The sequence below is a fragment of the Aristolochia californica genome, unplaced genomic scaffold, assembly GCF_029961685.1.
Source record: "Aristolochia californica isolate CCGP_79_NKW_82.1479 unplaced genomic scaffold, dmAriCali1.0.hap1 SCAF_10, whole genome shotgun sequence".
NCBI classification, from domain to species: Eukaryota; Viridiplantae; Streptophyta; class Magnoliopsida; order Piperales; family Aristolochiaceae; genus Aristolochia; species Aristolochia californica.
The window spans coordinates 22627469-22634801 of record NW_027181771.1 but is presented as its reverse complement, the minus strand read 5'-3'; the positions used below and the strand labels follow the sequence as shown (position 1 = coordinate 22634801).

Genomic DNA, 7333 nt, shown 5'->3' with positions numbered 1-7333 from the left:
CTATATTCAAAATTGTCTGAGTGACACTTGAATACTAACCCTTCCAAATCAAATTTTAATCCACTAATTTTTGGTCAAAGTAAGATAAACAAATCAAATGAGTATGCGGTGGTTGAGGTCCCTCCTTTGGGGGTGGTTATGTTAGTGTTTCAATGCCCACCTCTCACGAGTTACTACTAATCTAATGTTTTCTCTGGCCCCCAATTACGAGGAGAGCCGATGTTGACAGTGAGTAAATTAGTTAGCATTTCCGGCTTAGACGCTGATGAGGTCAAATTGTGACCGCAATGGTATGTGTGAAGAAACTGTAAAATGAAGGCAGGGTTCGGGGCGCCAGCACTGATGGGGGTCAAAGGGGGCTGGCCCCCTTGGCGGCGAGGTCCGGAGAGCGTATGAATGGGAGATAAAAAAAATGAAAGGAAATTAAAAGACCCAAGTGTGAAAAGGAATTAATGGAAGCAGCGGGAAATAGAGGCGAACTCTGTACTGACCGTCGCAAGGGGCAGAGGCCTCCATCGATGCCGAAAGAGATAGGAAGCTTCCTATCTCTCATTTCTGCAACTGTCTCCCAGATGTCTTCCATGATTCAGTGCTGCAAATCACCTATAAATAGAGGTATTCTCCAGCAGCAATGGACATCCAGAGTAATACCTATTCCCTGTTCATTTTCTTTATTAGTTTCTTCTTCTGTAAGTCTAGAAGTCATTGAAGCTCTTCTAAGAGCATATGGTGGGACAAAATTAGTTTTGTAATGAAATAAGGTTCAGCGTTGGCTTTCTTCTTGATTTCTGTTAAGATGTTCCTGGGTTGAGCTTACTTTGTTTTACAGGTTATGTGCACAAGTCTTCCAAGCGATCATAGTTGTGGGTGATACCAAATATCAGTTCTACGCACGCCCTTAATCACACAAAAGAATCTTGGAAGCAATGAACTCTATGTTACCAAATCAGTTTTAAAGCTAGATATACTTTACTTGTGAGAAAGCATTCAAAATAAATACCTTTTGGCATATGAATGTTTCTTATAATAGTTATCCAATATCCTTGTAGCTAAATTAGTTAGTACTCTCCAAAATAATGTAGTTAAGAAAGCTCAACTAGATATACTTGAGACAACGCATGATAAATAAATACCTTTAGGCATATTTATGTTTCATATAGTAGTTAGCTAGAACCTTCGGGGCTTAATTAATTAGTACCGACCAAAATAACTTAGTTAAGAAGGATCATTTCACATGAGCAATAGGATGAATGTGGCGGTCTCAAGATCCTCATGGATATAATTTTTATGACAACATACAATTAAGTTACTTATGAGTGAATTAAAAAGAAAGTAGAAGACCCCATGGAAGGTATCAACAACATGTGTCTCTCAAACAAGCCAAACTTTCAAAACAAGATTTTGGCCCCAATACAAGAGTCGACCCCTTATTTCAAAAATTCAATTTTTCAAAAAGTTAGACCCAGATTTGGATGTTACAGCACTCCCAAATGATCAATAAGTGACATACCAATATGTTTGGTAATAAAAAAGGATTTAATATATATTTGATTAGAATTTTTGGACTTATTTTTTACCTTGTTTTTCTAAGTGACAAAATATCATTTTCTAACTCTAATGTTTTTTTTAATGTTGGAGAGATTTCAATTTAAGAATATCTCTCACAAACTTGCTTTCAACTTGCTACTAAAGAAACTTTTTGAAGTGCTCATGCTCCTAGACTCAAATTTGAGGTTTTAACCATCTCAAGCTCTCAAAGGAAGTCAAAACCTTAACTTGAGTCTTTCCTCCAATAGATAATAGTATCAATGTTTTTTCTTTTAAATTTTGTTTAAATACTTAGAACTATGATTATTGAATGTGAGTCTATTGATTCGAAGATCATATTTGACTCAACACTCGATTGATTGTTTGAATGGTTACCACTCAAAACTAGTTTTGCAGCCCCTTGTTTGAGCTTCTTATTTTCTAATCACATTACACATTCTTGTGTGTTGATTTATTAGGGTATTTAAAATGGTTTTTACATAGTATTAGAAGTTTGGGGTATAATTTCAAAATCCAAGTATATACATGCATTTACATTTAAATCTTAAATTGTATTTGGTTGAGAATACTTAACCATCTCAAGCTCTCAAAGGATGTCAAAACCTGAACTTGAGTATTTCCTCCTAGAGATAATAGTATCAATGTTTTTTCTTTAAAATTTTTCTTAAATACTTAGAACTATGATTTTTGAATGTGCGCGTATTGATTCGAAGATCATATTTGAATCAATACTTGATTGATTGTTTGAATGGTTACCACTCAAAACTAGTTTTGCAGCCCCTTGTTTGAGCTTCTTATTTTCTAATCACATTACACATTCTTGTGTGTTGATTTATTAGGGTATTTAAAATGGTTTTTACATAGTATTAGAAGTTTTGGGTAGAATTTCAAAATCCAAGTATATACATGCATTTACATTTAAATCTTAAATTGTATTTGGTTGAGAATACTGAACCATCTCAAGCTCTCAAAGGATGTCAAAACCTGAACTTGAGTATTTCCTCCTAGAGATAATAGTATCAATGTTTTTTCTTTTAAATTTTGTTTAAATACTTAGAACTATGATTGTTCAATGTGAGCCTATTGATTTGAAGATCATATTTGAATCAATACTCGATTGATTGTTTGAATGGTTACCACTCAAAACTAGTTTTGCAGCCCCTTGTTTGAGCTTCTTATTTTCTAATCACATTATACATTCTTGTGTGTTGATTTATTAGGGTATTTAAAATGGTTTTTACATAGTATTAGAAGTTTGGGGTAGAATTTCAAAATTCAAGTATATACATGCATTTACATTTAAATCTTAAATTGTATTTGGTTGAGATTACTAAACTAGTATCATTGTACTTTTAAATCAATCACTGAAGTTTAGACTACTGCTACGCATGAGCTATACTTTCAAACCATTGATTCCATTGAGCTGAGTACAACCCTTGATTTGAAAAACCAATCCAAGATTTACCTTGGACTTATATTTTGAAATCTAATAATTAAAGACTATTTGAGATTTTCTTACATAGATAGGTACATAGAATTGGGGATGCTGGGAACGATGGCAAAAAAAATTTGGCTGTCGTTTTCTTCTTCTCCTACTGAGACCAGCAGCAGTGTTCTTGTCCATCATTCAATTAGCAACCTTGTGTTTAATTTCATGGATGAATTGTCTGCTGCTCTTACCGTTGAGGGCCTTCATGAATAAAACATTGATGACAAGGAGGGGGATATTGGGAAGGCTCTGAAGAACTCAGCAAGGGAGATGGGAGTGAAGGGAGATGCCAAGGTAACAGCCCAGGCCTTGCACGAGATATTCAAGGATCCATTGGAAATATGTGTGAAGGATGGAGATCTGAGTGGTGTTAAGTGTTCTTATAATCACATCAATGGTGTTCCCTCTTGTGCTGATAACAGGCTCTTATCTGCAACCGTCAGAGGAGAATGAGCTCTTCATGGATACATTGTTGCCGACTGTGATTCACTTGAAGTCATGCACCATGGTCACAACTGGTTGAATGATGAACCAGAAGATGCAGTAGCACAAACCTTAGAAGCTGGTTTGGATCTGGATTGTGGCATTTATTACACCAACTACTCCTTCCCTGATGTCCAGCATGGCAGAGTCCGGGAAACAGAAGTGGACAAGGCCTTGAGAAATCTCTATGTTGTTCTAATGAAGCGTGGTTTCTTTTATGGAAGCCCTGATGGTTACAATTCCCTTGGGAAAGAGGATGTTTGCCCCATAGATCATATCGAGCTTGCTGCTAAGGCTGCTAGGGAAGGAATTGTCTTGCTCCAGAATAACCATTCACTCCCTTGGAACCATCAAAAGATGAATTCAGCAAGGGAGATGGAATTGGAAGGACGGTTTAATGTCATGATAGTCAGATTCTGTTATGATTTTGTTGCAAAAGTTGAGGAGTATATGATTGATGCTCAGGGACACTGTGGCTCTTGTTAGGCATTTGGTGTCGTAGAATCGCTATCAGATCGATGTTGCGTCCATCTTACTGTGAGCATTTTTCTATCTGTGAACGATGCGTTAGCATGCTGTAGTTTTAGGTGTGGATATGGTTGTGATGGGGGCTTTCCTTATCGTGCATGGCAGTACTCTGTTCAGAATGGAGTTGTTACCGAAGAGAGTGACCCTTATTGTGATGACATTGGTTGTGGACATCCGGGATGTGAACCTGTGTATTCCACCCCTAAGTGTGCAAAGAGGTGCACTGTGAAGGACATGCTCTGGCAAGAATCTAAGCACTACAGTGTTGAGGCCTACAGAATCGGTTCAGCTCCTGTAGACCTCATGGCTGAGAGTTATGTCAATGGTTCTGTGGAGGTCGCTTTTACTGTATATGAGGACTTCACACACTACAAAACTGGAGCTTACAAGCACATTACAGGCAGTGAAATGGGTAGGCCGTGCAACTTTCCCAATGGGGGACATTGTAAGAATCTTTCTCCTGAGTATGAGAAAGCTGCATCTATATTGAGCAGCCATGACCCTCCAGTTGCTCTCGCTAAGGTTGATGCCAATGAAGAGACAAACAAAGAACTTGCACATCTATATGATGTGAAGGGTTTTCCCACACTGAAGATTCTGCGCAATGGAGGGAAGACTATTGATGATTCCAAAGGTCCCAGGGATTCTAATGGGATTATAGCATCTCTCAAGAAACAAGTGGGCCCTGCAGCAACTGAAATTAAATCTGCAGAACATGCTGGTGACATCATCGATGTGGTAATGATAAGTATTGTTGGGATTTTTCCTGACTTCACAGGTGCGGACTATGAAAACTTCCCAGTTTTAGTTGAAGGTGATGGCATAGGCTTTCTTTTAGGTGAGGTTGCAGCAGCCCAAGGTGCCTTCCAGTATTTTGGCCTTAAGGAGGCCCAGGTGCCTCTCATTATCATACAACATGAAGAGGCAGAGAAATTCCTCAAAGCAAAGTTGGAGCCTGACCACATTGCTTCTTGGTTGACAACATACACGGAAGGTAAACTTGAGCCATTCAGCATATCAGCGCCTATTCCAGAATTTAATAGTGCATCAATCCAGGTTGTTGTTGCTGCTAGCCTCCAAGAGATGGTTCTAAACTCTGGGCACAATGTTTTGTTGGAGTTTTCTGCACCATGGTGTGGGCATTGCCAGAAACTACTACCTATACTGGATGAAGTGGTTGTCTCCTTTCAAAATGACAAGGATGTTGTTAGTGCCAAAATTGATGCCACTGCAAATGATATCCCAACTGGTACCTTTGGTGTGAAGGGCTACCCTACTTTGTACTTCGTGTCCTCCAGTGGCAAAATATCACAGTACGTGGGGAACAGCTCGGTAGATATTTTTGACTTCATTCAGACGAATAGAGATCTGGCTGTAGAACAAGATGTTGCCACAGACCCTACGTTTGAGCTTGAGGACAAGGTCGTTCTTCTAGGGGGAGTAATGTTATGTACACAATAACATTAGTATTTTATTTTTTTTTTAATTTACTTTATTTTATTTCAGTTTAGGCCACAAGGGTATTTTTGGGAATATTTTATTTATAGGGGTATTTTTGTAATATTTTATATTAAACCCTAACAGGGTGAACCCTATTTAAGGAGTAATAGTAATGAGAAAGACAAGCATTTAGAATTAGGTTAAATCTAGTGTAAACAGGCTTGAGAGCACCTACTTGATCTCAAAGTTAGGGTTTTCCTCAAAAACCCATGTATTCTCTCATCCTCCATTGATCTTCGTCTTTTCCATGTCTTCCTACTATCCCTGAAGTAATGCATGGAAGACCCGTAACCCGTGGCAGATCCCAGATCCTCCCAAAGAATCCTTGTGTCAAATCCGGGACCGCAACGACATATTATGGTCCTGGGTTAAGTACTTATGCCTTCCGCTCCTAACAGGCCGGTCTTTTGGGTAGTATTGGCTTGGTGCTTAACATTTGGTATCAGAGCAGGCACTACATCCCAACTTTGAGTCCCCACGGTCGTGTGCGCAGGTGGACCGTAAGCCCCAGGCGGGACCCTTGACCCGGTCGTGTTGCTGTGTTAATGCCGCTGTGGTCATCGGCTCGGGCGGGCGGGGTGTGTTGTTATGGTCCTGGGTTAAGTACTTATGCCTTCCGCTCCTAACAGGCCGGTCTTTTGGGTAGTATTGTCTAGGTGCTTAACAAAAAAGTTCTTGAAATTTTGAATAAAAGATGGGCAGATAAGGTTTCTAATCATTTTTTTGTAGTTTATAGAAGTAACTTGCAAATTCAAAATAATACTTGTCGTAAAAACATATGTTACAGATTTGTATCTTGTTTCATTTTTGGAGAGTTTCTAAACGTTTTCTTTGTTGAGTAGTCTCGTCGTGAGCTTCTAGGGTAGGATGTATTCCTAAAAATTCTTTTGATGTCTTAGCAACTAATCCTATCGGGATTGAGGCTATGGATGTTGATGTAGAGGTTTTTTGGCCTTTGGAAAGGTTGTCCCACCAATGAGCTACATTTCCTTGTAAAACATGGGTAAAGAAGTTAAATGTTGAATCTTTATCCCAAGATTCATGCATATTAGCGGCATTGGTCATACTTCTTTACCATTCTTTAAGGACTCTTTCTCCATCCTTGGGGCAATCCAAGTTGAAATAAAATCCAAAAGGGTGTATGCTATCTATCGATTGGCATCCTTTAGTAGCATTTGAAGGATCGACATTAATATATTTTTTCGAATACCTTTGTCCCCCTAACGATATTTTAGAGTGGGAGTAACTTTCTCTTTCTCGAGAGTTGTCCGTTGTGATGTCTTGAAAGTTATCTTCCATGTAGGTATCTCGTACCCATGAAGTTACTGCTTCATGACGGCTGGTGTTGCCGCCTTGAAGCATTCTAAATCTTTTACCAAGATCATTTGCCTTTTTGTCTTTAGTAGAGTAGTCTTTTTTCTTTGTATTTTCTATAACAACTTCGTCAGAGTCCCATGCTTTGGATTCATTGTCTCGTTGTTCTTTTTGTTTACTAGAGGAAGGTTTTTCCTCTTGAACATAATAAATCGGCTGTCAACCGAAAATATTGTATTCTGCATAAACTTCATCATCAGTGGAAGATGATGCTTTGGAAGAGATCCTAAAATCTGACGGTTCTGGATCTTTCCTTCTAGGTGCTATGCATGGTGCAATGTACACTAGTTTTTTAAGCAATCCGGTAATGTCAGGAAAGCCTAAAGGTAATGGAGTTTCCATATCCGTTAAATAAAAAAACTCATTCATTTTATAAAGCTATGGCATTTAGCTTTCTTTTTATTCGTCTGA

The 7333-nt window shown here is 38.5% G+C and overlaps 1 pseudogene; it reads left to right on the top strand.

Moving 5' to 3' along the window:
* Positions 1 to 3535: 3535 nt before the first annotated feature.
* On the top strand, positions 3536 to 6884 carry LOC137942905 (uncharacterized; annotated as a pseudogene).
* The last annotated feature ends 449 nt before the right edge of the window (positions 6885 to 7333 follow it).